Source organism: Amphiura filiformis, chromosome 8 (genome assembly GCF_039555335.1).
Source record: "Amphiura filiformis chromosome 8, Afil_fr2py, whole genome shotgun sequence".
Lineage (NCBI taxonomy): Eukaryota > Metazoa > Echinodermata > Ophiuroidea > Amphilepidida > Amphiuridae > Amphiura > Amphiura filiformis.
Window position 1 is genome coordinate 23,778,269 of NC_092635.1, and position 12,754 is coordinate 23,791,022.

The window sequence follows — 12,754 nt, forward strand, 5'->3', positions numbered from 1 at the left end:
CAGATCCGGGTCCGTCATGTGTCTGACCGCATACCCGGCTATTTCTCGTAGCACCCTACAGACAGTAATGCAACTTTTACAAGGAATCGTAGAGTTTATAACGCTTACTCAATACTTCTATGTTGCAACCATACAATCTTTCCTGCAGGCCGTATGATAAAAACAAAGGACAAGTGTCTTTTCTACACGCCATTGTAAAAATAAACTAGCTGTAAGGAATTCATAAAGATTCATTTTACTCAAAATAACTCAAACAATGTTCTTTCAATGGCAGCAACTCTTATGTTCTTATCGATATAAAATTCTATTCATATATTCTTCTAATCATGTACTCTTACGTCGATGTGCTTAACTACATTCATGACATTAGAATGTTACACAGTGGGGCAACATGATAACATGAAATCTTATACGAACGGTAAAAGAAACATTCTTACATTTGGCCTGTAATTTACATTTTTCTATTCACATCATTGTAGGATGAAACCTGAAGCAATCTGCGCTAACAAACACATCAGTGCTTCAGGTGGTTTTTCCTTCATACTGTATTTAGAGGTATAGCGCTGAATTCAAATTGAGTGATTTAAAATGTGTTAAAATAAAACTTATTGTTCTTTGTCTTTTTTTTTTCAGAAACATTGAGCTTTTTACCATTTACCCCAAATTCAGACGTGATTTCGAAAATATTGCACGTCTGTCGGTATCTCTTAATGGCTACACTCTTCTGCAGTGCTAATCAGTTCAATAAATTTAGCATTAATTTCCAGTATAGTACCTCATTTTGTTGCAAAATTAGAATCGACAAGATTTTACACACAATATGGAACTGTTGTATCAACATAATGGTACGGGTAAAGCAAAGTATATTTCAAAGCTTCCCAGAATACGTCCAGAAGCTACCAAAGGCTTTTAGGGTATATCCTTTCTGTTAGCACACACGATATTATTAGCCTATTATGAAGAATTAATTGAGGTTTTAGACAGCGTTATCGTTACAGTAAGCTATATAATCCCTTGTCTTACTATTAAGCTAATTCTGGGCATGCTTACATGACGGTAATACTGATTTTGAGATTAAGTGTTACCTTAAATGAAGCAGATGAATGGCACGTAGGTTTTTAATGCAATACTTCGTATACAGGAAAAACAATGGATTCATGGAAATTGGGAATAATCACGCACCTGTTAGACACAGGGATATAATTTTTTGTCACAATTACTCCATTTAAATAACACTCACTCGTTCCCATTCTATTAAGTACAGTGAACAATAGCGACATATCAATACAGGTTCATTTATAGGACAACTTTATCTCTAGCATAATAAACTGAGCTCAAAAAGAAACTTATAATTTTTTACAACGCGTGAATCACAAGGTCATATCTTAAATACTGTCAATCAAAATGAACCAAAATTACACACAGGATTACTTTAATACTCTACTCAAAACACATATCAGTAACCAAGCAGTTGTCCAACTGACACAACAGCAAAATGCACTGTCATGGGACAGCTTCCTGGACTTCCTCCACTTTCACAGCCCAACATTTGGCACCCAGCACAAAAAAATCTGTGAGAATGCACACAAGATCCTTGCACAGATGATAAAACGGTGCTGCTTTCTGCTTTTCATACACTTTTTTCATGAAACAGGGCTGGGCTGTGAATGTGTTCCAGGAAGCTGTTCCATGTCAGTACATTTTGCTGTTGTGTCAGTTGGATAACTGCGTGGTTACTGACATGTTTTAAGAGTAGAGTATTGAAGTAAACTTGTGTGTAATTTTGGTGGAATTTGATAGACAGGATTTCAAGATATGACCTTGTGAAAAATTATAAGTTTCTTTTTGAGCTCAGTTTATATTGATAATAAGTCTATGTAAATTAGTATGTTAATGGCTCGGATAGTTAAGTTTTCACATATTTTTTGTGGGACCTGAGAGCACATCAGACACACCAAATTGCATTTTGAATACGAGGAATGCTCTTCTGATAATTTGGATATTTTGAAATTCGCTACATAATACAAATTTTATGGCAAATCATAAAAAATGACATTTTTGATATTTAAGAGTCCTCGAAGTAAATTGTATAAATCTGAAGGAATGTATTTAAATCGTATGTAGCTTAGATGAAAAGCCGTCCATCTTATGAAAATTTTGACCATTCGTATTGATATACATTTTGTTTCCAAAAACACTAAAAATGTAGAACTTTTGGGGAAAATGTATATCTTCACGAAAGGTAAAAATTTACAATTGATGATCGGCTTTTCATCCCAGCTGCATACACTTCAAGTATTATATCATTAGATTTATAAAGTTTACTTCGAGGACTAATGTCAAAAATTTTGTATTATATCGCACATTAAAAGAATTAATATCACAAGGACATTCCTCGTATTGAGAATGCAATTTGGTGTGTCTAATGTGCTCTCAGGTTCCACCATACTATGCAAAGGTGGGTAACTGACCCCTTAAAGTATTGGGGTAATTTCAATAAATTATTTTACATCAAGAAGCGTTGTCGATGCAAATTTACAATAAAGCAATAAACACATTCTGACATTGACTGAACAGAACGAATAATTTACTTTTATGTTTGAAACATAATAACAAAGAATAATGACATAATGACATGCTATGGGCACTTTGGTACATTTTCGAACTCTGAATATCCCCGTTTGCACCAATCAACGCCTTTTCGATGACAGATCAGAAGCGATATTTTCTTACTGAACATTGATATAAAAGAAAAGCCTTTTAGTAATGCCTGATGAAAGTGTTCACAAGTAGCTATGAGATTGTTGATTGCATTTTGTTGTTACCAAACCTTGTTTTCCCGCAAGGGAGAATCAAGGTCATTGGATCAACATTCTCATCAATGGTACAGATGAGCTCATTTACAGATTACAAGTTTAATCTATTACATGAGTTACAGGTCTGAATAATATTTTATGTTTTAAAATGAAAACAAATAATTATTTTATTTTTTGCCGATACATAATTCAGATTTTCTTCAGTCTTTAGAATTAGTACCCAAGCCACAAATTACAAGTTGCAAATATAGAATTGTGATTTTTAGAGATCCCTAAGCCATATGAAAAACCTTGGAAGAAACCAAAATAAAAGTTTAACTTTCAAATTATAAAAGGAAAAAAGAAATAAATAGATGATGAAGCGGACTCAAATTAGATCAACCGAGGCCACCAAATAAAAGAAAATCGACAAAATGACACAATATCGTCAGACAACATCTCATTTTCCCTGTAATCTTCAAAATATTATTATTTCTATCTATGCCCATTGTAAATATCAGATCACAAAGGTTTATTCCCAACATGCATTTCCAAAATGTAATCGGAAATGTCCCCTGAAAGTAATGTAAATGTTAACGATATTGCTACACCTTCTTGCGACAAACAAACGGTTCACATCAAAGCAAAATGACACGGGTTTCAAGGGCTCGGAGAGCAACGTTTGCACAGTATTTTGTTGTTTTGTTGGACCTGAGAGCACATCTGACACACTAAATTACATTCGAGGAATATCCTTCTGGTATCAAACAGTTTTGCGATATAATTCAAATTTTATGCCAAATTATTAAAAATGATATTTTTGACATTAAACAGTCCTCGAAGTAAACTTTATAGAGCTAATGATATGAACTCAAAGCGCAGATATAACTGAAATGAGAAGCCGACCATCAATTAAAATTTTGACCATTCGTATCGAAGATAAACATGAAATTTCATAAAAGATTTAAAAAGTTGAGGTACTTTTTAAAAAAAGAATCAAAAGTTGCCATAAAATTTGTATTATATCGCCAATTTCATAAAACCAAAATTCAAATTGGTGTGTTTGATGTGCTCTCAGGTCCCACAAAAATACTGTACAAAGGTGGGTGACCAACCCCTTAAACAATAATTGTATTAAGAAATGTTTAACAAACTGCCATAAAAATAGGTTAAAATAATCAATAACACGCATTGTAATTTGTGCAACGTGCTCTATTTCCTTAAAAACAAAACAAATATGAAGTGTCGTACCTACTATCGAATGCCTAGATAAAATGACAATAACAAAAAACCCTAGGTTACGGGAAGATACCGCAACAAAGAATTTTTATTGCTTTCATTCTCCGGGGTTCAACATAATTACTGAGAGGCTATAGTATTAAGCGCACAAACATCATTTTATTATCATAATTATAGGAGCACGCAGCATTACAGTTGTTGTCTTCAATGCAATTAGTAAGTTGTTTTTTCTTATCAAATAATTAGTTCGACGATCCCTATAGTTATGTCGCCGTGGTGAATCTCAAGAAAATGTTAATTCTCTTAGAATTAAAACGATTTAACATTAAAATTCCCTTGTGATTTCCATCGTTCGACACATTTGTGTTCTCGTAAGCATGAACCGTTGAAGGTAGAAAGCTGTAATCAACTTTATGATTAAGTTACATTGGGCTATCCACACGGTCCTTTAGGATCTTATATCATCCAGTCTTTAAACTTCCATGGACAGATACGTCAAATAGGACCAATGCGCTATAGTATTGCGCATTTGCACAGCTTCTAAACACATTACCGAATGCGGCGTTAATGACCATTCTAGAAACATTTATAAGTTGTCAAGAACATGAAGAATGGAAACTTAAATGCTTTTGCACACTATTGCCTGCTTGATTCACAGCTGTTCAGTACGCTACTTGTTCTTACTTTTAAGTTCATGACTGATTTTAATTTTCTGACATGTAGAGCACGTAGTCCACAATTCTAGCGCCAACGCTATAACATCAACGCAAACGCCAGTTAAATCAATTCAAAATACTTGTACTGTGGCTGATTTTCAAATGTTTTAACCAGTGTTCGCTTAACATAGAAGGCTGAGAAATCACAATCTCTAAATTGAAGAACAGTGTGATTTTCCGAAGTGTTTTTATTCCGAAGGGAACTTTGTCCGAACACATTTTTATATGAAAGGTCATAAACCCTCAAGATTTTTGCTCCAAATGGTCATTTTTCCAAAAGGTACTTAGTCAAATAGTTTCGAAGCAAACACCATTAAAGCAAAAACAATTCGGAATATAGACCTGCACGATCTGAATCAATCTGACTTTAAAACATATGCTACTGGTGGTTAATCAATCTTGACAAATTGTAGACAAATTCAAGTTTCTGGTTTATGCTCTGGCATCTCTATATACATTCAAATCAAGCGGAACAGACAAATGTGCAGGTGTTTCAATATAGGCCTATATCACAATTAGGAGGCTGCGACAGGTACATAAAGGTAAAATATGATATTATATACTTTTACACCCACATAGCAATATATATAATATTATCAATTTTCCGCTCATATTGTAATATACTTCTGGTGTCTGGTGTCACAAATTGATTGAGCTGTTTGTTTCATATGATACAATTCACACTTGCAAAGGTTGATGTGTTTTTTCTCAGTTCCAATAGAGTGGTAACCTCGATTTGACGCGATGCGTAACTTTGGCAGCCCTTTATGACAACTTTGTTGCGCATCTTATTCAAGCAACTTAAACATTACATTCATACCGTTCTGTAGGTGTTGTGCCAAGAATTGCGCCAAGACGCGAGGTTCTTCGCCGTTCGTCATGTTCGTGAACGCATTGACGCAAGGAACTTTTCAAAAATGAATGGGATCAAAATTGAAAATGTTCCAGAAAATGATTTTCAGGTAATTCCACATTAAAAATATTTTTCACGTGACTATGTTATCAAACATTCTTAACGGGTTATGCCATTTTAAATCGACTTTCGAAAAGTTTTTTGATACATTCATTGATTTCTCAAAAAGTAAAAATCGCAGTTTAACAAATAACGGTTCAAATGAAAGCCATTATTGGGGGCTAATTGTTGTATCACTATAATAGGCCTGACACCAATATAAACACTTGTTTCGGTGACCCAAGTTCATGGTCATTAATGCTGACGCACTTTTTTACAGATGGCCTGGAATTTCATATTTCGGTTTCAGCGATTGCCCGAAAAAGGTGGTATGTTTTTGAAAAGCGTTTCCGCTTGGAATGTAGATAGTTATTGTTGCTATTACTCTTCGCGAGTTATGCCCTCTTTAGCCGACAATTTTCAATGCATTTTACACAATAGATACGTCGCTTGCATAAATACCGCTATTTTTAACAGTATCGTTTTTGTTAACCAACATAACATCCAAAAGAGTTCTCAAGACTTTGATGAGACCATAGATACCAAATCGGACTACATGTGATGAACAGATTTTACACTAGAATCAAATTTGGCTGGTTTGCGTTGTTCAATACCATTTCTCCTAGACTCGGTACCAGCCGGTTTGTGCTCCTCCGTCACTAACGGTGACGGAGGAGCACAAACCGGCTGGTACCGAGACTACATTTCACCCTGATGTGACAGTGACGTCACATCCGGGGTCACGTCAGTATAAAGCTGGTTTCCACATATCTTACTCCTCTGTGCTGGTTTCATACTACCATGCCGGTTGCAATGAGCGGCGTGGCGCACGCGCATTGCAGACAAACGGACACAATCAAGACTTGTCATTGGTTGAAACGCTCTGCCGCTTGCCGGGTGTTCGTGATCTCGCGCCATTATCGTGATGATCGGGGATTCCTTTTTTGTGATGAAGGCACCAGCCGAAATGTCCGTTTTCCAGAATGCAATGAACATAACTCTGTACTCCCCCGGGGAGATGATGTATTTTGCGACACTCATGGAGTTCGATCGCGCTGGTGTGCATACGCACGCGCTTAAAGACACCGCATAGATGCGCGAGCGAAACAGCTGTTCACAACGCGTTGACATCACTGCCACATCGGGGTGAAAAATGGTATAGGTAATAGATGACTATGAAACCTCAAACTCGCCCCTCGATAAAGGTTGGCAATTGAAGCAGGCCTCAGTTTAGCGAACTTTGTCTAGTTTAATGCGATGCGAGTGCAAGCGCCGCTCAGACTGTGAAGGTTTCTGGATACCGAATATGGGTTTAGATTAGGCCTATATCATGTCCCTCTAGGCCATATAATTTATTTTTGGAAAGGAAAGTCTAATCTCGGAGCCTATTCAATTGAGAAGGGACTGGATTTTGTCATAATAATATAAAAATTAATACTTAATGCCTCGCGATTTTTTTGATATCCAGCCATAGTATTTTAATTGATTAAACTGAACATAAAGCTATATCTTTACTAGCTTCATGCACTAATTTGCAGACCGCTCGGCCTTCTACATGTAGTGAGTACCACATTAGATTGTGTTTACAAGAAATAATAAGCGCTGCCTCCTCGAAATTTCTTATGCCATCAGCTTTGATGATTAAATATTATCTACAACTCGGCACCTGTGTTCAAGGCCTTTCTTTTATCTATTGACCTCAAAAGAAAGGATTAGAATGATCAGAATGCCGTCCCTGACCCCTTTCCACACATTAATAATGAGTCGGTAAGGAACGTGCTACCGTTATACTTCAATGAGTACGTATGGCTACTACGCAGTTCAATGGCCTTATTGTGATCTGGCGGGAGTTTTAAAAGCACGGTCCCTGACTGCGTGGGCATATTTCCGGACAAGGAACAATAGAGACCAATTGCCTGGCAATGACGTCACATGTAATCCCAGTCTATAGTGTGATTAGAACATTATAGGCTGGTGGTCACTTATAGTACGATCAGTACGAAAAGTCCAATGCGATTATTAATGTATTTTCTAAAATTAAAAGAACCACTTTTTAGCGGGAATTTTTGTAAGTTACACAGCTGAAGTTGTGAAAGGGTTGAAAGACTACAATATTACGGCTTAAACAAGAATTTCTTTGTTTGGTCGTTATTCCTATAGACTCATCCCTTAACATCGCCAAAGAATTTTGTTTATTCTTTTATTTTTTGTTGGCCTTGACATGTAGCGAGATGCGCCGGCAGGTTATAATGTACCAGTCAGTAGATCATCGGTACCAGAGGCATTTTTTATCCAAAATCATAAAATATCATTTCTATCATTCATGGTCATTAGCACCAATCTGGCTTGAAATGTGTGTGGGGGGATTTGTATTTGAAGTTGTTTGGTAGTTAAATCACTTACATAGTTACTCTCGCTGGAGCTTATTCACCTCGTGACCATCGTTATTCAAATGATTAATGAATAATGTAAATTCCACAGAGTTGTTAACGTTTGGACTACGATCTGTTTTAACACCATGACATTTATATCTTAGACAAGTGTGTATAAGACATTTGTAAAACCCAGTAAAAACGCAGTGTTCATTTGGTACTCCCCATTCTCTTGCTTTTTTTTTCAAGTTGGGTTTTGCGTTTATTTGTTGTCTTGTTTAATAGTAACACTTTGGGTAGGTAAACCGTTCTTTGTTTCTTATTGATTATATTCAATTTCCTCTCGTAGCTAGCAATCGTTCCACATTGTGTTTACTTGTTGTTGTGCAGGATGCGTAGCCCCATTACCTACTTTACTAAATGTTATCAGTTAATCCATAACACAGGAGTATAATTAATACCAACGCACTATCATTTCACATGTCAATAACTTAATCAGAGCATTCATAAATAAATTCATGAAATCTATATTATAAGGCTATATTATTACCGATTTACTATCATTAGAAATGTCAATGATGTGATTGGAAACATTCATGAATACATTTATCAGGTCTTTTTTACATTAGGGTCAGTCCATGTCAAAACAGACTGAGTGTACACCCACCCTCTTGGATTATGCTCTCCTTTGGCTCAGGGGTACCTTTCATGGACCCCTAGGTGAGGTCACAAGAAAAAAATTCAAATTCAATTTCGTTTCCGAATGGCGGGCCATCTAAGTTTGGCGACCTTGACCAAAATTGGGAATTTAAGGTGTCCAAATGACAAAGCGCTCTCTTTGAGAGGCATTTTCTTCTTAATTAAATCAGTTGTGACCCTCTTTTTTTTTTTTTTCACTCACTGGCTGTGTCTGAAATGCCTAATGCCAAAAAAGATAGATTTCGGAATTTTGTTGGGATTTCAGAGGGGGGTCAAAATCAGCACTTCATACTGTTCAATCAAATTATCTTTGATTTTGAAGGACCCATGATAATGCCACAGTGCACTTATAGGTCCTAATTATGTTCATAATGGATTAACCATGTGCCAATGTCTATGAGCAATTCAAAAAAGAGAAATTTCTAGACCCCTACAGAATTTTAGGCCCCCCTAAAGTGGTTCAGCCACAAATGGCGCTTAAAATCGGCAAATTTTGACACCTAATAACTTTAGGTGTACACCAGATATGAATTTCTAGTCTTTTGCATCTGAAAGAATGTAGTCTAATGTTACTAGGAACATAAGATTTGTTTTGTATTTTTGTGTTTTGATACTTTCAAAAGGTCGTTGACCTATGAACATTTTTTCGTCATAGCGCCCTCCTGAAAGGTCTGACACATAACAAACTATACATTTTTGGAATCCTCATGACCATACGAGTAATTTGATATATTACTTGACATAATTGGGAGCATTCTGAAAATTTGACCCCCATAACCTGTACTTTGCATGTGCATCGTTGCCAGGAAGTGCATTTTTGACCCCTTAAAATCCATACAGAGGATTAGAAAGTAGTTTTTCTTATTACTTGACTCAAGAGCAACTTGAAATATCAGGATAAATAATACAAATGGCTATAAAGTGATCAAAAATATAAAAAATATCATACTAAAATTGGCATTTTGTACCGTATCCTGTATGCATGGTATGTTAGGCAAAAATGACTATTTTTGAAAGCGTCAACTTAATACTAAAACACAAAAATACAAAACAAATCTTATGTTCCTAATAACATTAAACTACATTCTTTCAGATGCAAAAGACTAGAAATTCATATCTGGTGTACACCTAAAGTTATTAGGGTCAAAATTTGCCGACTTTAAGTGCCATTTGTGGCTGAACCACTTTAGGGGTGGCCTAAAATTCTGTAGGGGTCTAGAAATTTCTCTTTTTTTTTAATTGCTCATAGACATTGGCATATGGTTAATCCATTCTGAACATAATTAGGACCTATAAGTGCACTGTGACATTATCATGTGTCCTTCAAAATCAAGATAATTTGATTGAACAGTACGAAGTGCTGATTTTGACCCCCTCTGAAATCCCAACGAAATTCCGAAATCTATCTTTTTTGGCATTAGGTATTTCAGACATAGCCAGTGAGTGACCACATTCAAAAAGAGGATCACAACTGATTCAATTAAGAAGAAAGTGCCCCTCAAAGAGAGCACTTTGTCATTTGGACCCCTTAAATTCACAATTTTGGTCGAGGTCGCCAAACTTTGATTGCCCGCCATTCGCAAACGAAATGAAATTTGAATTTTTTTCTTGTGACCTCACCTAGGGATCCATGAAAGGTACCCCTGAGCCAAAAGAGAGCAAAATCCAAGAGGGTGGGTGTACACTCAATCTGTTTCGACATGGACTGACCCATTAGTTTACAATATTGAGTGTATAATGCATCTAATTCGCCAAATGGTATACTCATGTGCAATATGTACATATGTGACGTGTCATGTCAAAAGGAGACACTTTTGGGCAGGTTATCAATTTGGAGGTTTTTACATATCTTAAATATAGAGGTAATTTGCTCCACAACGCCATTTTCCCCATTGAAATCGGTCATTCCTAAGTGAAGATATTGAGTTGTTAAGTTATGGTATTATAAAATTGGAAATTGAGATATCGGTCTTTAAAAATATTATTGACAATGTTGAGAGTAGGAATTACTATGAAAAATGTCTCAAAAAATACAAGATGCCAGTTATATTCCGGTCTGACACTATCAGACAATATTTTAAACATTAATAACATCACAAATTCGCAACAAACCCAAATTGTGAAAAAATCACCCCCGGCCAGATTTTTGGTTATTTCTCCATTTATGATCCTGCCCAAAAGTGTCTCCTTTTGACATGACACGTCACATATATCTGTTTCCAAAAGATAAAGAAACGCTGATTTGTGTGATTGTATTTATTAGGATATCGTAAGTTTATGACATTCTACCGCCTACACCCTAATTTCGAACTATTCAGTTTCTGAATAGAATCCCTACTCATTTATTTTTGATCTATTCATTTTAATGAGATATACTGTTCATTAGGTTTTTTATCACTTGATTTGAACCGACAATATTCTCCAAATTAATAGTTACCGTTTCATTTTAACAAGTAACTATTCATATTGACAAGATCGGCAACTCATTATTAGTCTCCCTCTGTACTGACAAGACTACTCAAATTTGATTTGATTTGAAGTTGGTTCATTTTTGACAAGAATCTATTCATCCTATTGACCAGATCGCCGTTTTAAACGGCAAGGCAATCTTGCCACATTTTACGAGTTTCTTGTCATTTTGATTAGAATATCCGATAGAGAAATATTGAAGAGAAATCTGTTATGTATCCATCTGAATAGTTTACTTTGTGAAGTTTCTATTCAAATATGAGTAGATCATTTAAAGCGTATATCTATATAACCGCAAACCCACAAAACAATAGTGACATATGATACAGGTAACCGAGCTTGCAAAACAAAAATAATTTGAATGTGTTATTGAAAGAAATCCTCGCATATTGCATTGCTACAATAATTCGCCTTGAAATACAAATCATTGACAAGGTATTTATATAAAGAAATGCAAATAACATTTCAGAAGTACACCGAAGATAAGCCTTCTTAGTGAACCATAGGAGTGCTCATGACCGGTCATATGTCAAACAAAAAATCTCTGTGAGAAAACAAAACAAAGATCCCAGAAAAATACAGAAGTTTTTCAAATTAACAAATAATATTCTGTTATATAATATATGAAAAAGCTCTATCCAATCAAGTTATCAATTTACTTGATAAATCGTGCTCATATGATTGGGAATGAAAATCAAGATAATAATAATAATAATAATAATAATAATAATAATAATAATAATAATAATAATAATAATTATAATAATAACACTAATAATACTACTACTACTACTACTACTACTACTACTACTACTACTACTACTACTACTACTAATAATAATAATAATAATAATAATAATAATAATAATAATAATAATAATAATGATGATGATGATGATGATGATGATGATGATAATGGTGATGATGATTATAATGTTACACCCTCACATTCATTTGTCACCTAAAAGCAACACATAAAGTAACCAATAAACTGCGAACAGTAGTAAGCGAGACACGGAAATCCACATGTTAGCACCAGCTGGCATATCTATGGCAAATCGTGAACAAAAAGACAAACCATCTGTTGCATTTTAAATCCTAAGTTCTTGTGTTCACGAGCTCTAGATTTTAATTGTTATCTGGTTCACTATCGACATATTTATGATTGATTGTCGACAGTGATAAATGTGGTGTAAAACTTCACCTTAACCTAGAAAACGATGCCCTCAGAGGTTTTTAACCACAATGTTTAATAGTGTTCTCTTGGTAAGGATGCAGTTAGTAAAGATAATTACTTGAAGAAGTTCATGTTTCACATGTACCCCACCCCCGCACACGCTTGTTTTAATGTTCTACGCACAAACGTTGTCTTCAACAAACATGCGTTTTCTATCAATTTTGAATTTAGCCTGCATGAATTCGTCAATATACCTCTCGCCCTTTTTTAGGCCAATTACTATTTTTCCAGTGAACCATTGTTGAAGCTATTTCACATTTGTGTTCTCTTGGTAA